The sequence below is a fragment of the Panicum virgatum genome, chromosome 9K (genome assembly GCF_016808335.1).
Source record: "Panicum virgatum strain AP13 chromosome 9K, P.virgatum_v5, whole genome shotgun sequence".
NCBI lineage: Eukaryota > Viridiplantae > Streptophyta > Magnoliopsida > Poales > Poaceae > Panicum > Panicum virgatum.
This window is the reverse complement of record NC_053144.1, coordinates 45,593,963-45,612,409: the sequence shown is the minus strand read 5'-3', so window position 1 is coordinate 45,612,409 and position 18,447 is coordinate 45,593,963. Positions and strand designations below refer to the sequence as shown.

General features: G+C 46.9%; 1 pseudogene; it reads left to right on the top strand.

Moving 5' to 3' along the window:
- Positions 1 to 3,017: 3,017 nt before the first annotated feature.
- On the top strand, positions 3,018 to 18,282 carry LOC120648037 (annotated as a pseudogene).
- Positions 18,283 to 18,447: the final 165 nt, after the last annotated feature.

The following is an 18,447-nucleotide window of genomic DNA, read 5'->3' as shown; positions in this document are numbered from 1 at the left end:
GGAGGTTCCAGGTGTCGAGGCGGTGCTCCTGGGGTGGGTTGCGGTGGCTGGGAGGCGCTGGCACGGCGAGTGCACGGTGGCGCAAGGGTTCTGCACGGCGGAGCTGAGCGGGACGCGGGATCTCGGGCTAGGGGCGGCGTTGAACAGGAAGGTGGAGTGCAGGGGGGCCGCGGGGGTGCGTTTTAAGGAGGTGGCCGCTGATCCTAGGTGTCCGTTCTCGGGAAGGTCGCGGCAGAGATCACGGCGTATCCGCTCACGGAGGAAGCGGATCGCGTGCAACCACCCCACGTGATCCGAGCTCGGGCTGGAGCTTCTAGAAGGCGGGGCGGGGTGCGTGGAGGCTGGCCGGTGGGTCTGCAAGGTCGGGGCGGTCCACTGGACAGCGAGGGAACGGCGCAGGCAAAATGGAGCAGCGCCGGTGCGGGGAGGAAAAAAGGAAAGGATGAAGAATGCGCCGACAGGTGGGGTCGGGAAGCTAGGCCGCGGGGTGGTGTTCTGGGCCGGCCGAAGAAAAGAGAAGAAGGCCGGGTTGGGCCGCTAGGGTGTGCTGGGCTGAAAACGTGTTTCCTATTTTACTGATTTCTATTTCTTTTTCTTTTTCAAACTCAACGCAAACTATTTGAATTCAAATCAAATTTGAATTCAAACCATATGCACTCAACCAAATAAAACTTATGCACCAGTATGAATGCACAAACAAGTTAAACCTAGAAAATTTTAATTATTTATGAAAGAAAATTAATTTAAATGCAAGACTAAGCATATAAACCTTAGAAAATTAAATAAAGCCAATTAAATTTATTATTAAATACTGAAATTTAAACTAGGGTGTTACATTGGCACGGGTTTTAGCTTTTATAATGTCGGTTTCTTGCTCTGGTGGGCCCTCTACTCCATATTATGACATGTGTCGTGTCTTGATTCGCTGGAACGTCGTGTCTTGGATCAAACCACACCATTGTACTACAACATCAGCTAGAAATCACCTGCACACATTCTAGAACATCACCTGTGGAATTCGTTAGTAAATAAATCTATTCTAGCATTTATTCCACATTTTTGTTCCTTTTTGTGCAGTAGTTGATGGTCTAAATTGGTCGTTAGTGACCGTCAACACCGGCCTTTCACGGTCATCAACCCTTGGACGCTTGGGCTCCTCCGGGACGACACTGTTGGAGAGGGCGCGACACTCGCGTGCCGTGTGGATGGCGTCCTTGTGCCAGGGGCACTTGGCGTCGAGGAGCCTGTCGAGCTCCTCCTGGTCGAGGGAGGTGCACTGCTGGGGCCGATCGGCGACGGCGATGGTGTTGTCGGGGCCGCTCTTGCGCTGCGAGCCTTGGACGACTCATCGTGGCCGCGGTTCTTGCAGTGTCATGGAGGACGATCTCCAGCTGGACGAGCCTAGTCGTTGTCCCTTTGGCGAGGACGATCGAGGGGATCGCGGCCGTCCTTGTGACGGTGGTGTGCACGCTCGGCATGCTTGTTGACGAAGGTCGTCATGTCAGAGACAGTCTTGGGAATGCTTTCAAACATCTTCCTCCATAGCTCGATGCTATGGAGGCCTTGGTGGAAGTGGTAGATCACATCCCTGTCATCAACTTCCGTAATTGTGTTACAGTTAGCAAAGTACCTTCGATGTAGTCACGCAAGGACTCGGAGGGACGCTGCGTGACGCTGCCCAGATACCATCTGGTTTTGGGGCTCGGGCAGGCTGCCTGGTAGTATTGGACGAAGGCGGTACAGAGGTCCTACCAGCAGTTGATTGAGCCGGCAGGAAGGGATTCGAGCCAGTTCTGTGCTTGGCGGATCATCATCACCGGGAAGTACGACGCCATGATGTCGTTGTTGCCATTCACAGCTCGAACGGCAATTGCGTAGGTGCGCAGCCACGTCTTGGGGTGGGATTTGCCATCGAACTTCTCGATGCCGACCGGCTTGAAGTTCGCAGGCCACTGGATGGCTCGCAACCTGTCGGAGAAGGCGGAGAAGCTGTCGAGGTCATCCGCCGGGTTGTAGTCATTGTCGCGGGGTCGACGATCACGGTTGTCACGGTTGGCGCTAGGTGCACCATGCTCCTCGTCGTAGCGGTGATGTCATTCCCGCTCGGCGTTGTCCCGTTCGCGATGACGGTTGTCGATGCAAGGTCGAAGATCGTGGCGGCCGAGGCAGTCACGGAGATTCGGCTGGTCAACCTCCTCATCGCGGCGATGGGGGCGTACCGAGCGGTTGGAGCTTGATTGCGCCCGGTAGTTGGAGTACTCCCTCATTAGGCCCTAAGCCTGGGTTGCTGCAATGTGGAGACGAGCACGGACTTTTTCAATCTCAAGGGTTTGGGGGAGACCTTCGAATACTTGAAGGACGGCGGCCATGTTGGCGGATGGTGTGGCAAAGACTTGATGGTCGTCGTAGTCCTGGACGAACCCGTTTTTGAGGTTCCTGGGCCTCGGTGGAGATGGACGCCTCCGTCCAACCCGGGGTTGCGACGCTCAGCGTTTTTGAGATCTTCTTCGGCTTGCAGGATGACATCCTCGTTGGCCTGACGATCAGCACAAAGGGCGTTGCGGTGAAGACGCTGCGCCCGCTGTTGGTCGTTCTCATCAGTGACGGACTCAAAGTCCAGCGAGACGACCAAAATCTGATGCCGGCCATCGGGGTTGCTGCGGTTGAGCGGGAGGGTGAAGACAGCAACCTGATATCCAGCCTCAGGAGATGAGGGCGGATCAGATTGGATCTGCTCCGAGTTGGACTGGTCCAGCTCGATAATGCGCAGGTTGCCCATGCATACTAGGACCTGATCAGAGTAGACCGCAGAGTTGTTGCCGAGCCCATATGGCACGACAATCGAGTCACCTGGATGACCCAGCATGCTCTCGCCGAGTTGAATGCACTCGGCAAGGGATTTGGTAACGCGATCTATTCCGGAGATTAGATCGGTATTGGAGATAAAGGGACGACGCGTTGCCCTGGGGCGAACGATCGGAGGATCGTTGATGTCGAGTTCGGAAACCCAATGAACAATGGAGCTCTGTGCCATCAGATTGGATCTGACGCTTGTAGAATTGCCGCTCTCGGTGATCGAGGGGCTGGTGGGTGGGTTCTGGGGAACCGTAGTTTTCGGGAAACTATCGAAGGTGAAGGCAAATCCGGCGGCGGCCTCCATCTGGATGCTGACATTTGTGGAGAAGAAGACGCCGGATCTTGATGCCATCGAGCTCGCTGTAAGTACTCCTGAGAAATCTCCCCTACCTGGCACGCCAACTGTCGGATTGCTTATCCGGCAAGTCCGCCAGGGGTATGCCCAGCGGTACATTTGTAGGTGAAGGGGGGATTACGGAGCCAAGAACTAGATGGTTGCGAGATGACACTAGGATTTAGACAGGTTCGGGCCGCTCGGGAGCGTAATACCCTACGTCCTACGTTGTGTGTATTGTATGAGCTTGATGATGAGAGATGGGTTAATGAGATGCATTCTATGGGTCTCCTCATGGTGCCTTTATAGGCCAGGTGCCATGGGTTACAAGTAAGGGAGGTTACATGGAATCAGGTCGGTTGAGATCCCTAGATATCCGGAATTCATATCCGCGCCTTGATCCTGATCCTCGGTGGAACCTTCCAACGTCCAGCCGAGTGCTTGTCCGCCAGGTAGTCGTGCAGAGTGGTCCTGGCCGAGTAGGTACTCAGTCGAGAGATAACTACTCGGCTGGGAGGTCCTCGGATGTACCTCTGTCAGGCACTTGTCCTGCAAGCAATCGAGAACCAGCAACAGCAAGTAGAACAAGCACTTGATTGCTAGATAGAATTGATGAACTCAATCTAAATCACAATATGGTGGGGTTCCGAAAACAATCAGATGGGCGGTTGGACCAAAAAGCACGCTGAAAGGCCATAGCAATGGCTAACTCAACGAAAACAAAACCCAAGTGTTCTTGGCGGTTGCTAAAGGGTTAAAAAAGTGGGAGGATGACCACAGGGGTGCTGGGGTCATCCTCCAATCCTAGGATGCGTCCATAATGGACTCAACTTGATATATGACCCATTGGGACAAAATAAGATGACACAGCATCATGGGCAGAAAACATCTTGGTATAAAATAGATGATTGTGGCCGACTCCGAACAGATATGGATGTGAGGTCGAATCCATTGGAAAGTACACTTGATAAGCTTTCCACGAAGTACTTGAACAGCCCAATCCGATTCCGTATGCGACCGTGGCGTCCATCACAAGTCATTGTTTTTCTGCAGTCCGAATCCAAACGTGTTGGACTTGGACTCTTTAATTCCTTGCACCAAAAGTGATTGGTAGCCTGGTGGAGGACGTTAGAAACACTTGCACTTGGTCCCCAATCAACTTCAATGACCTTTTGTGTCTTCACTATGCAGTCAAACCTTCCATTGATCCATGTAAGTGTTGGGTATTTTAACGATGCAAATAAATCCGCAAGCATACAGATACCGTTGTAGCTTTCACCCGTGAGTATTCAAGGGTATCGTATCCACAGGGAACGTGTGTGCACCAACTTCTTACTAAATTGGTCCAAGGACACACAAAGATAAATGGCGGGGATAGAGAGGATTCCTGAGGTAGTACTAAAGATGAGTTAAGGTCGATCTCTTGGGCTAGATACTCGCTTCGGGCACCAGCTTACCCCTGAAATGGTCAGGAGACTCCGGCCAACGGCTCTACGCTATATCCGAACGTGGAGGGCTACTAAGGACCAACAGGGTTGTCACCACCTGTGAACTACCTCACAGACTGTGGGATATAAGGCAAACGAAGTGTAGCAGAACCACTTTGGATTATACCAGTTTTAATGCACTAAACACCTAAACGCACCTCAACCAGTATAATTATTGGTCCTTCGGGTAGAATCCCGATATAGCCAATTTATATCGGATCGTAACAGACATACACATCCCGCACGAAGGTGGGCCAGAGATACAACAATTCCACAATATTTTACATCAAATAGATAAGGAGTATAATTACATCAAAGTTTCGAAGCTAGCAAGCCGAAGCTTTAGCTTTTATAGTTTTATTCCAAAGGAAAGGTTTTCACAGAAACCAACTATAAGAAAAGAGTTCTGCAGCGGAAAGTAAAACACGACTATGTACAGACGTCGTAGGGGTGATGTCATGGTAAGCCCGAACATGACATCATTCATCAGAACCATGGCTGGTGGATGGTTCCCATTCCATCGTCCAGCCAGCAGGTAAACCACTAGGCCAAGTGGAACTAATGTATTGGTCATCGGAAAGCATTCCTTAAAACATTATCAAAAGCAAGTCTGAGTATACTAATACTCAGCAAGACTGGCCCGTCTAAGGGTATAACATAGCCCTTTAACTAGACATGAAAGGTTTGTGAAGGCTCTGGAGTTTCTTTTTCTAAAAAGCAACAAAGAGTAGATCCTTAAGGTCAAATTTTAGTTTTTAGATTCTAGTTGCATTAACCATTCTAGGTAAGCATCTATCTAAACAAACATGGTAGAGAATATTTGCATACAACAAGGTTAAGTATTGCCAAAGTTTCACGTCTTACTCTATGTGGCAAAGGGATCAAGCAGTCTCAATTTCCGCGAGAAACGGACGATTCTGAATCGAATTTCCAACCTTGCAAGGGTAAACCTAACACACACGCTTGGAGCAGTATTGAGTCACTCCCAAGCAACCGTTGGCTTCTCATTCCGGTTCATGGAGCAGTGCCACTCTCCCCGATTACAGCGAGCCCGACCCTCTCTGCAGTCGTAGTTGTTGCAACATAATTTATCTTTCATTTCAACTTCCTATCTCTACGAGAGAGTGTGCGGTATGTCCATTTGTCGGGCCGATCAGTTACTAGACTTGCCGCGTACCATATTTACAGCATGTGGCTAGTACTTTCAAACGCTTAACCGCCGCTACCACACACTGCGGCCTTATCAAGTTCATCAACACAGACGGACTTCAACAAATCCGCCCATGATCCTTATAGTGATTGCAGAAGGTAAGCAATCAACTCCTATAAGCTCGCGAGTGACAGGCAATCACCCGACTTTTACCGGTCCTATTAGCAAAGCAGCTAACTCGGACTCAATTCTAGTGTTCAAATAGTAGGTACCTAAGATTATGCAACTAGGGTTTTCAGTCAACTCCAATAACTTAAATGCACAAGTAAAATATAACCATAAGTTGCATAATTTGAAATAATAGGATTATACTCCGGGGCTTGCCTGTAGAGGTGTCTGTAGGGTCAGTAATACTTGGCTCTTCCGAACCAAAGTTCGGGGCTTCAGTTAAATCGACCACGTTGGCCTGAGATTCAGAAGAAAAATCCCCGTCTGGCTCCTAGGTGAGCTCGTAAGTGCCGTCTGCTAGCGGGGTGACTTCTATATGAAATGCAAAAGTTGAAAATATAGTGAGGTGCTTGAGTGTAGCTTTCCTTCACTATAGAGTAAAAAGGGTGAAACTCCATAAAATAATAAGAATAAGGTTTTGAAAACAATCCATAAGAAATTATGTAAATAATTCCTTATAGGCATAATTTAAAATAAAGGAAGAAGATTTTGAAAATAAAAGTTCAAGTTCACAAGAAAGAAAGAAAAATAATTGTGGAACATTAAATACAAACAAAAAGTGCTATTAGCTAATTCTATTTTTAGATTTAGTTACAAAGGAGTCCAACTCAAACCAATAGCATAAAGCTGTAGAGTTATTTACAAGGAGCAAAACAAAATTAATTTCATATTTTTCTACATTTTTCAAGGAATTTTTGAAGTTCACTGCAAAAGAAAAAGATAAAGGTCTTTTTGCAGAAAGGACATCGGCAAAGATTGCAATCCTTGCAATCGAGTCCCTGGCCGGGGTCAGAGCTGGGGAAGGGGTTTGACCGCATATTTCGGCAAGGCTCGTCGCCAGCAGCGAGGTTCGAGGGGCCGGGGAGGTAAAGGGGGTTGAGGCGAACCTCTGGGTAGGTTTGGATGGGCGTGGGGCAACCGGAAGAAACTTGTCGGCGGGAAGCAGGGTACGGCGGCGAGGGTGAACGGCGGTGAGGTCGTTCTGGTGAAGAAAAAAGTGGACTAACGGGCAGGTTAGCTTCACAGGAGTAGGGTGAAGCTCACAGTGGTGTTGTGGTAGCTAGAGAGGTTCTATGGCGGCGGGCTGATGGTTGATCGAGTTCGCCGTAGTTGGGATAGGGTTACGGCGGGGTTTGGCCGGTCGATGAGGCTCGGCCTGGTCTTTTATAGGCCAAGGCGAAGGGGATGAGCATCAGTGAAGACTAGGGATTGAGCTCATCAGGAAAGAAAGGCGAATTGACAACGGCGTTGTCTTCTCCACGGCGGCCGGCGGGGTGGCGCACAGGGGAGCTTGCTGGGTGGCGTGGCGCAAGGGTGGTAGGCCAGCAAGAGGCGGTGGAGGGGTTGTGGAACTTCATGCGTGACGCTTGGAGAAGCTGGAAGGCGGAGCGCTCACCAGAATCAAGAAGCAGGGGCAGCGGCTCGGCAGCGCGGCGTGGCGAGGGGAGGGAGATGCCAGCAAGGAGGGAAGTGGATCATGGAGAGTGCGGGGAGGCTTAGCGGCGCTCCAATCGGCGGCGCGGCCGGTCGATGGGCGGGGAAACCCGTGGCGGCGGCGCCTGCACAGCTCCGGCAGGTCGGGAGGTTGAAGAAGGGTAGCTGAGGACTATTTTGCAAAACCAGAAAAAATTTAGGGGGCTATCTGTAAACTAAAATTTGTCGTTGATCTACGGCTCAAATGAGAAAGTGCCCAAAATAAAAGTTGTTCAGTTTTTCAATATCTACAACTTTCATGTTGTACAAATTTTCACTAGATCAAAGGATTTTGAAATATTTTCAAAACTTTAAAAGAACTCTATTTAATAAGGAAAAAGTACTTTTTGATTGCAAATTCACACCAAATTTGTGCTAAAATGCAATAAAGCTGCCAAGTAATGATTACTAGCATATTTGCAAGAAAGCCCTTCACCAATTTGAAAATACTCCCTAAATTAAAACTTTTTGTAAAAAGGGGCTAGTAATTTTACATAATTACACATATGCCCTTAATTTGCACTGAAAATTTTTAACTATCAAACAAGGATAAGCACACAAAATGCACACATAACCTTATGTTCTAATAGCTAGACACCTGAAGTGTCACAGCCTTCCCCCCTAAAAAGAATCTCGTCCTGAGATTCCAGAGTAGAAGTGGACTGGGATGTTAGGTACCTGGATTCGTTCTAAGGAAGTCGGAAAGTTTTGTTGAAGATAGTGCTCTGTTTCCCAGGTAGCTTCTTCCTCGATGTGATTGTTCCAAAGGATCTTGTACATTTTAACATTTGCCCTTCTGGTACTTCTTTCCTTAGTGTCGAGGATTTTCATTGGATGTTCCACATATGATAGATCTGACTCTATTTCCATGTCTTGTTGTTCAACAATCTCCTCAGGGACTCTAACACATTTCTTGAGCTGAGAGATGTGGAAGACATCATGGACAGCGGTTAACCGAGAAGGAAGCCGAATTCGGTAAGCCACTTGTCCACAAATTTCAAGGATCTCAAAGGGTCCAATGTAACGTGGTGCTAACTTTCCTTTTATGTCGAACCGTTGAACACCTTTAGTTGGAGATACCCGCAAATATACGTGATCCCCAACTTCGAATTGCAATGGCTTTCTCCTCATATCTGCATAGCTTTTCTGACGAGATTGAGCTGCCTTGAGATTTGCTTGGATAGTTTTCACCTTGTTCTCCGCTTCAGTTACTAAGTCGGGTCCAAAGATTTTGCGTTCTCCGGTTTGTGACCAACTCAATGGAGTCCGACATCTTCGACCATATAATGCTTCGAATGGTGCCATCTTCGAACTGGACTGATAACTGTTATTGTAGGAAAATTCTGCTAAGGCTAAACATTTATTCCAGTTCTTGTCATATTGGATGACACATGCTCTAAGCATATCCTCAAGGATTTGGTTTACCCTTTCGGTTTGTCCATCCATTTGAGGATGATATGCAGAGCTACGAATCAACTTAGTTCCAAGAGAGTCTTGTAATTGCTCCCAGAAACGTGCAACAAATTGTAATCAAAAATCAGATATGATTGTCCTGGGTACACCATGGAGACGAACTACTTGATCAAGATAGATTTTTGCATACTTTTTAGCGGAATAGGTAGTATGCACTGGAAGAAAATGGACAGTCTTTGTCAATCTATCAATGATCACCCATATTGAATCATGCTTCTAGGATGTGTTGGGTAAGCCAACAATGAAGTCAATACTGATGTCCTCCCATTTCCAGGATGGGATCGACAGTGGTTGAAGTGTACCTGCTACCTTGAGATGACTGGCTTTAATTCTTTGGCAGACATCACACTCAGAAACATACTTGACTATCTCCCTTTACATTCTGGTACACCAATAATTCTGCCTGAGATCTTGATACATCTTAGTACTTCCGGGATGAATGGAGAACTTTGAGAGATGTGCTTCACCAAGAATTTGCCTTCGGAGATGATGGTCCTTAGGAACAACAATGCGATTGTCGAACCATAAAACTCCTTTGTGATCCATCCGAAAGCACTTGTACTTTTCTTTGCCTCGAGCTAACTCTTGTTTAATGATCTTGACGCCTTTATCACGTAGTTGTGCCGAGATAATATTATCTTGAATCATAGGCTTGATAGCTATGTGATTCAAGCTTCCTTGCGGAACCATCTCTAGATCTAGTTTTCTCATTTCATTGCATAACGTCTCATTGTAGGATTCTGCTTCTAAGCAATGACAATGTGACTTATGGCTGAGTGCATCCGCAACCACATTTGCTTTGCCAGGATGATAATGTACATCAATATCATAGTCTTTAATGAGCTCTAGCCATCATCTTTGCCTCATATTCAAATCAGCTTGTGTGAAGATATACTTGAGACTCTTATGGTCGGTGTAGATGTTGCAATGGGTGCCCATAAGATGATGTCTCCATATCTTGAGAGCATGCACAACTGCTGCTAACTCAAGATCATGAGTGGGGTAATTCTTCTCATGATTTCGAAGTGCTCATGATGCATAAGCAGTTACCCGATTGTCTTGCATAAGTACACATCCGAGTCCAGTGCCAGAAGCATCGCAATACACATCAAATGGCTTGGTATTATCTGGTTGAGCCAGCACTGGGGCAGTGGTTAATTGCGCTCGAAGAGTATGGAATGCTTCTTCGCACTTGTCATTCCAAACAAATTTAACTCCCTTCTTCAATAATTCCGTCATTGGTTTAGCTATTCTGGAGAAGTCCGGAATGAAACGGCGATAATAACCGGCTAAACCAAGGAAACTTCTAATCTGATGAACTGAAGTAGGAGGCTTCCAATCCATTACTTCTTGAACTTTGCTCGGATCAACAGATATGCCTTCACTGGAGATAGTATGGCCCAAAAATTTTACACTATCCAACCAAAATTCACACTTTGAGAACTTAGCATATAAGCGATGATCCCGTAGTTGTTGTAGAACAACTCGCAAGTGATTAGCATGATCTTCCTCTGTCTACAATGACAAACTTGTCTAGCTCTGGCATGAACACCGAATTCATCAAGTACATGAAATAAGCCGGTGCATAAGTAAGGCCAAAAGACATCACCAGATACTCATAGAGTCCATATCTGGTAGAGAAAGCCGTCTTTGGTATGTCACATGGCCTGATTTTAATTTGATGAAAACCAGAATGGAGATCGATCTTGGAGAAAACCTTAGCTCCGGCTAACTGATCAAATAAGATGTCAATGCAGGGAAGAGGATACTTGTTCTTGATTGTCACCGCATTGAGAGGTCTATAATCCACGCATAACCTCAAACTGTCATCCTTTTTCTTCACGAATAGGGCTGGGCAACCCCATGGTGAAGCACTTCGGCTAATGTAACCTTTGTCCAGAAGGTCTTGAAGCTGAATCTTCAATTCTGCTAACTCATTTGGTGGCATCCGGTAGGGTCTTTTAGAGATAGGAGCTGTGCCTGGCTGTAACTCAATCACAAACTCAATATCTCTATCAGGAGGTAGTCCGGGCAAGTCATCCGGAAAGATGTCCGCATACTCGCACACTACTAGAATGTCTTCAAGTTTGATATCTTTCAAGGCCAAAGTACAAGGAGTGGTGTACTCTTGGAGTGGAAGATAAAGGGTAGTAGCTCCTTGAGATGGTGAATCAATCTCAATAGCTCGGGAAGAGATATCTAACAGCACTCTATGTTTGGTTATCCAGTCCATACCCAAGATAACATCCATACCTTCTAAACTTAAAGAAATCAAGTCTGTTTTAATCAACTTGCTACCCAATTGGATTGGCACATATCTAAGAATTTGATTGGAAGTTATTTTACCACCAGGTGTGGTGATCAGATATGGTGCCTTAGTAGGATTTGAATTCAATCCCAGTCTTGCCCCAAATTTATCACTGATAAAGCTATGGGTTGCACCAGAATCAAACAATATGATTGTAGGTTTATGATCGATAGAGAATGTACCCGACATGATTGGTGCGCCCTCCGGAAGTTCAGCAAGAGTAGTAAAGTTATGATCGGTAGAGAATGTACCCGACATGCAGGTTTATGATTCTTGTTGCAAAATGATCTTGGTGATTTTATCTTGCTCCAGTAAAAATTTCATGAATTTTAGACCCGGGAACGACCTGTTTTAAATTTTTGAACTCGAACTGTTGTTTAACCTTTCTCCTTCGCCCCAGGCCCACCTTTCATCCCCTCCACCCGCCTTTCCCGTGCCTGCTCATCCATGGATTGGCTAGCAGGGGCGGCGGCGCCACGCCGATGTCCGCTGGCTGGGCCAGCGTGTCCGCGGCCTGCCGGGGCGCCGCATCCGGCCGCCCACTCCTCCTCCCTTTAAATACAAGCTCGGCCCGACCCTAGCCATTTTCCCCCAATCCTCCGTTGCAGCCACCACCACCCCCCATTGCTGGCTGCAGCAGCTCAACGGGTTGCGGGCAAAATTCTTCACGCCTGCTGAGCCTCCCTTCCATTCCTTGTAGGTGGACCTTCCCCTTGAACTCGCGCATCGATTTCACCTCTTTTGCCCCCTCCATCCTTCACCGTGTAGGTCATCTGGCGGCAAGTTTTCCTCCACGACGCCACTGCTCCTCTGCCATTGCTGCTGCTCCCTCCGCTCCCAAGCCACTGAGGGTGAGATGGCATGAACTGGATGCTCCCTTGTGCGCATGCCTATGATCCTAGTGCTCCTCTCCTTGTGCCGTTGCACTAAAGCACTGCTGATCGGCCCTCATCTCTGTGCGTGCGTGTGTCTGCTTATGACCTACAGAAGAAGATGAACAGTGAAAGCTAATAGCAAATGCTTGTTGTACTTGTGTGTGTTTGAATTTGTAAAAATCATAATAAAAAATATAGATCCGAAAAATATGAAACTTGTTTCGTTAGTTTCCTCTTGCTTAGATCTACTCAGTAAAATTGTTGGTTTGCATGTTATTATCCTGTAGATTTACTTGTGCTTTAATGTTGTAAAAGTGAGTTAAATACTTGGTAATTTGTGTATTGCTACACAAATACCAAACCAAATTATTCTAGACTCCTTTTGAAGTGTAGTTTCCAGTGGTGCATCTTGCTCATATGTTTCCTTGCTGGTTGTTAAGGTTTTAGTGTGATTTCGTATGCTCTATCTGAAAATAGTTTAATGTATAAATTTTTACTAGAAAGTGATAAAATGCTGAAAATACTTTTGTTAGCTTTGTATTCATGCCTAGTATCTGTGTAATTTTCTTAGATTTGTTCAATTAAGTTTGCAAGTCTTTTTTGATTTATCTTGTTTAGAGTGACTAAAAATTGATATATTTATGGTTAATTCCAAAAAAATATTTTTTGCTGCAAATCCAAGTTTCATAGCTTACTTGTAATGTTCTCTGCATACTCAATTTAATTTATGATTTATGCTTTCTGTTTAAGTGGTGTTTCTTAATTCTTATCTTAGCTTTGGTGGTCATTATGCATTGGTGTTGATTGTTTTGATGACATGTGTTACGTTGTGTGCCTTTGCATAGTATTTCATCCATGTTCACTCATAGCATGTCATTTTTATGTCACCGCATCATACTAATGCATACATCTCATTCGTGCATTATAGTGATCGAGTCATCCGAGAACGAACCCACCGAGCCCGTCGAAGTCGTTGAAACCGAGCCCGGTGTGGAGTTTGTTGTTGACCCGGAAGAAAACCAAGCAAGCAGCTAAGCATGATCCCTTGCACCTATTTAAATTGATGCAATTTAGTTATCTCATCGGGTATTTATGGGTTATATATATATATATATACAATATGTTATCTATTGCATTCTTGTAACTACTTTTATGCATTGCCCTTTCTTGATTTGTTTATCCATATTCTTGTTGCACAATAGTATGATTACCTAATTAATTTTTGACTAGATGCTTAGCTATGCTTAGAGATGATCTACAACTTGTAACGAATTCTTGGATTAGGCACACACTACACCCACTTGGTTATCTTTGATCGCACATGTTTGGTTTTGGATATGTTGGAAAGGTTGTTTTTGTTGAAAGATTGGTTTCGTGATTTGGGCGGAATGTTAGGGCGTAGAGAAAGGAGTCTCAGAGGCATAGTCCGCTCGAATCGTTTAAGGATTGTCCGTGGATGCCATCGGTTTTGAGCAACTTATCATGCTACCACATATCCGAAATAATGGAAAGGATGAGCCAAATACCTTCTAGACTTGATCTTTGATGCACGGTCCTAGATACGTGGCCAAGGGTGCTATATAGAGAGGCTTAGGTATGTCCCCGATGGACCTAGGTGACTCTCCGCGTAAGCTAGGCCTGATGTTCAAGGGTTGAGCCTTGTTGGAAAAGGTTGTCGCGAGTACCCCTTCATCCAATGTGATCAGTTGAGTGAGCCGCATGGTTCTTGCGTTGTGTGGGTAAAGTAGTACACCCTTGTAAGGTTTAAATCAATTCGAATTGCCGCGCTCTCGGTTATGAGCAAGCTCTTTGTTCGTCAAATTCTTCGTAGCAAGTATCGTTTATGGTAGTATATGTTTCACGGTATTTTATTATCAATTACTTGGTTTAATCTTAGTCAATTAAAATTTGAGCTGTGGATTGGGCAAGAATAAATAATTTTACTAAAGAGCTAGACGTTGGTTAGAGAGCTCATACTTGCGCAATAATCACTTAACCTTAAAGCCTCTGTTTGAGTCTCTTGCATGATCCTTGTTTATTTATTTTGCGTAAGACTTGCGAGTACCTTTTGTATTCATGTTGCTTTCTAAACAGTTGTAGGTGAGCCGGAGTTTGTTTTTGGCCACTTCTACCAAGCCGATCCTAGTGTGGGGGAGGAGTAGGTCCTTGTGGTGGTGATGGCGCCCTTAAGCAAGACGTCGTTACTTTTGTTATGATTATTGTTTCCGCTGCAAGATGGGTTCTTGAGAGATCATGGCAAATACTAAACTTTATTATTCATGTCTCTTTCATTTGAACCAAACTTGAATTAGATTGTTGAACCTTTTATTTTCAGATTTGGACCCTCCTATGTCGAACTTGTAATAATTTAATTGTGGTACTCCTTTACGCTTAAAATTGCTCTATATGTTCTTTTGGTGATATACCCTTGTAAACGGTACGTGCGCTCAATCCTGGACACGTTGTAGCGAAAATGACCTCTCATGCCATATTTCAATATAATGTTTTGGCGATTGATGACACACACAACACTTGGACTAATATATGTGTTAAGATGATCATTATCAGGCTTATAGGTCCAAGGGATGAAAAGATACAAAACCCCGAAGAAATCAGGTCGAAAGGACCAAGACAGAGGTAATTTGCACTCACCGGTTAAACCGACGTGAGGCAAATTACACTCACCGGTGCAATGGGCTCAGTAGAGACCAAGTCAACAGAGTGCACCGGATGAACCGATGATGGGAAAAGATGTATCATCGGTGCAACGGATCCAGAAGCTAAGGTTAGGGTTCAGCACCGGTTAGACCGGCGATGCTCAAATTGAGCGTCGGTGCAGTTGTCCAGAGACTCCATTTTTCAGGGGTTTCTGAACTTGCACTCACCGGTTAAACCGATGATGATTTCAAGAGCATCGGTACAATTGATCAAGTAGCCGTTGGAGCAGTAACGGCTATTAGCTGGGAAAAAGCATTCACCGGTTGAACCGGTGATGACAAAACTGGAGCGTCGGATCAACAGGTGTTCAGGAATTCTGTCAGCCTTTCCCAACGGCTCTTTTGGGGTGTGTGGGCTATAAATACCCCCCAAGGCCGGTTGCTGCATATGGTTGGACGCCAAAAAGGTTGAAGGAAGTGTTGCCCAAGCAAATGATCATCTCCAACCATCCTAGCAAACCTTAGTGTCATATCTAGCTTGTTAGAAGCTTTGAGAGAGTGCTTTGTGCACTTGTATAGGCTTAGTTCTTGAGAGAGCTAGCTTAAGAGAAGTCTTGCCGAGGCAAGCAAAGCATTCCCGTCGACGACCCTCCGACTTGGTGTGGAGCGGTGCCGACACTTTGTACGGGGGAAGAAGAGACCCCCTCCTTGGTGGAGAAGCTCCGTATTGGATTTCGGCCGGGTGACCGAGAGAGACGGTGGCGGTGCACGAGACTCGGTGTCTTGTGGGCACTTGCCTTTGCTTGCCGGTGTGCCTTGGTGGCCTAGTGCAAGACGGTGATCGGAAGAGCCTCGGTGTCCCGTGGACGTAGGCGTTTGAGCCGAACCACGTTACATGACCGTGTCTACTCGGGAGATTGCATCCCTCTTGCCCTTACCTCTTTACTTACCGTATTACGTTTCCACATTTACTCTATCTTGTGTGCCTTCACTTTCCTAGTTAGTTTGATTAGGATTGACCATAGGTTGCAAGTCTTTTGGGATAAGTAGAGAGTAGTATAGATAAATCTTAGTCATAACTAGCATGTGTAGGACGTGTTAGGTTTATCTTATGCAAGTAGTTTGAGCTCTAGGTTAGAAAGCGAATTAGCAACCCTATTCACCCCCTCCCCCTCTAGGGTCGGACACCCCGGTGATCATTTCACACTTGGCAAGCATGTACCGAGATTATCAGATTTGATGTTATTTTATGTGAATATCATGTCGGTTGATGGAATTGTGGTAGCTCGAATTTAATGGTTGATGACCGGCGACTTGCCTAAACGGTGTCAAATTGGGCGGATGTTACAGCGTCGGTGCTGGCCGCCGCCGCTGCCTGTGCTTCACGCTGAGTGCTGAGAAGCAACGGACCTGGAGGAGAACCGAGAGAGAGGACAGAGACGGGAGGAGATACTAGAGCCACAAGACTCCAAGATAGAGACGGGAAGAGATAAAAAGGCTACAGGAACAATTGAATTTTTTTTTCATGTACTCCCTCCATCCAGTTTTAATAGATATATTTTAAAAACTCAAATATTCAAAAATAATAGATATATTTGCTATTGGTATAGGATGTGGCAATAAATAATACTAGTAACGAGAATTTCTCAGTTAAAACATTGAAGGACCAACAAAAAGTCTATATTGTATTTATTAGATTGATAAGCACACGGTGCTCTTGATTATTGTACCATATGAAAATATATCTATCAAAACTAGATGAAGGGAATATTTCATAAATTTTTAATTTATGCCTCACATGTAAAAATTTGCACAAACAAACCAAACAGTATACATTATTTCATCTCTCAATCAAGCAACAATAGAGGATGCAAAGATCAAAGTTACACTTGATTATCAAAGATTTATGCGCAAATACATGTATTAAATAGTAAAGAGATAACCTAATAGACCGACCAATGTACGAGTTGTTTATTTTGTTAGCTGGGTGCAGTGTTTTAGACACTTATAGACAACAAGCTGTCAATAAGTTGTACATGACTTTAGATGCATGTAACCCAACCCAATCTAGCCTACTTGTTTGGATATTTTTGAGTTAGATGAGCTCAATCTAACCTAATTTAAGGTTCTATTTGGGACCGCGAGTAGGATGAGCGTGACGGTGATAAGCGCAACGCGGCTCCCGGCCCGCTTCTGCGATTTTGCTCTGCGCAGTTTATTTGGCCGCGTTTTGCATGGTGGGCGGCTAGCAAACGGGTGTTCATCGCGAGTGGCAGGTTTTTTTGTGCGTATTCCGTGTATAACCTACGCCGACGCGGTCTACGCCGACGCGGTCTACGCCGACACGATCCCAATTTAGACCTAACTCTAACTCATGGATTCAAATAGAGCCTTTGAAAGACTCAGACCCAACCAAGAAAAAAGAAAAAAAAATATTCACAGTAACTCCGTCAAAGAGGCCCGCCGCCGCCAGCACCGCCGATCGAGCCGGCGCCACGGAGGACGTCGTCACCGACGTTCCGCCGCCGTCCCGCTTCTCCCCCGACTACCTCGACAACTTCGCCGCGCCGCCACCGCAGCCCACCCCCATCCTCGTCGTCTCCCCCAGCCCCAGCCCGCCCGCCCCGCGCCTCCTCATCGTCCTCATCTCCCCCACCTCCCTCGCGCTCCTCGCCTCCCCGCCCCCGCTCCACGCCTCCCTCCTCCTCCCCGACCTGCCCCTGCAGCCCCACAGCCGATCCGCGTCTACCTCCACCACCCCTCCGGCACGCTCCTCGCCGCCGCGCATGGCGCCGTCCCCGCCCACCGCGCGCGCGCCGCCGCCAAGGCCCTCGTCTCCAAGCTCCAGCCGGGGGAGGTGCTGGTCCTGGACGCTGTCCGGAGCGCGTCGTACAGGGGCCGGCTCGCTGCCGACGAGCCCGTGGAGGGGAAGCTGGAGACAAGCGCGGCGCGCGCGCGAGGAGGCGTGGGCGCGGCCAGGGGCGTGCCGGGGAGCGTGGTGGACGGGCTCGGCGCGGCGGTGCTCGCCGAGTGCGAGATCCGGGGCAAGGCGGCCACCATGGTGGTGACGTGGCCAGCGGGCGCGAGGCCCTCGGAGTTCGCGGTCATGCGGCGCGTGGCGGCGGAGCTCGGCGTCGACACCAACAAGGTCGCCGCCAGGATCTCCGGCCGGGCCGAGCTGGATGCGTTGTACACTTGAGAATTGAGATGTTCTCTGCTACTGCTTCCAATTTCGTTGGCTTTGCTGTTGACGAATTGGGTTTATGGCAATTTGGGGGAGAAATCTGAGATGTATCGGGCGAGTTGGTTTGTGATTTGGTATACGATGAATCTTCAAAATGCGGATGAGCAAATTCTGATCTCAATTGTGTCATCGCTGCAGTAGTGTACTGAGTTTGAAGCTGTCTTGCTTTGATTGTACTATGAGAATGAATTAAGCTACCCTCTGATCTATAATCACTGCCTGTCAGCCACTTGAATTCTGATTAATGTTCAAAAAAAAAGGCGTCAAAGAGGTCACGCCGCCGTCGCCTGTCCTGGCGGAGGGAGCGGAGTACTCCAATAGGGAGGCGGAGTCGGCGAGCGTGGACACGTCTGCACCCGCCC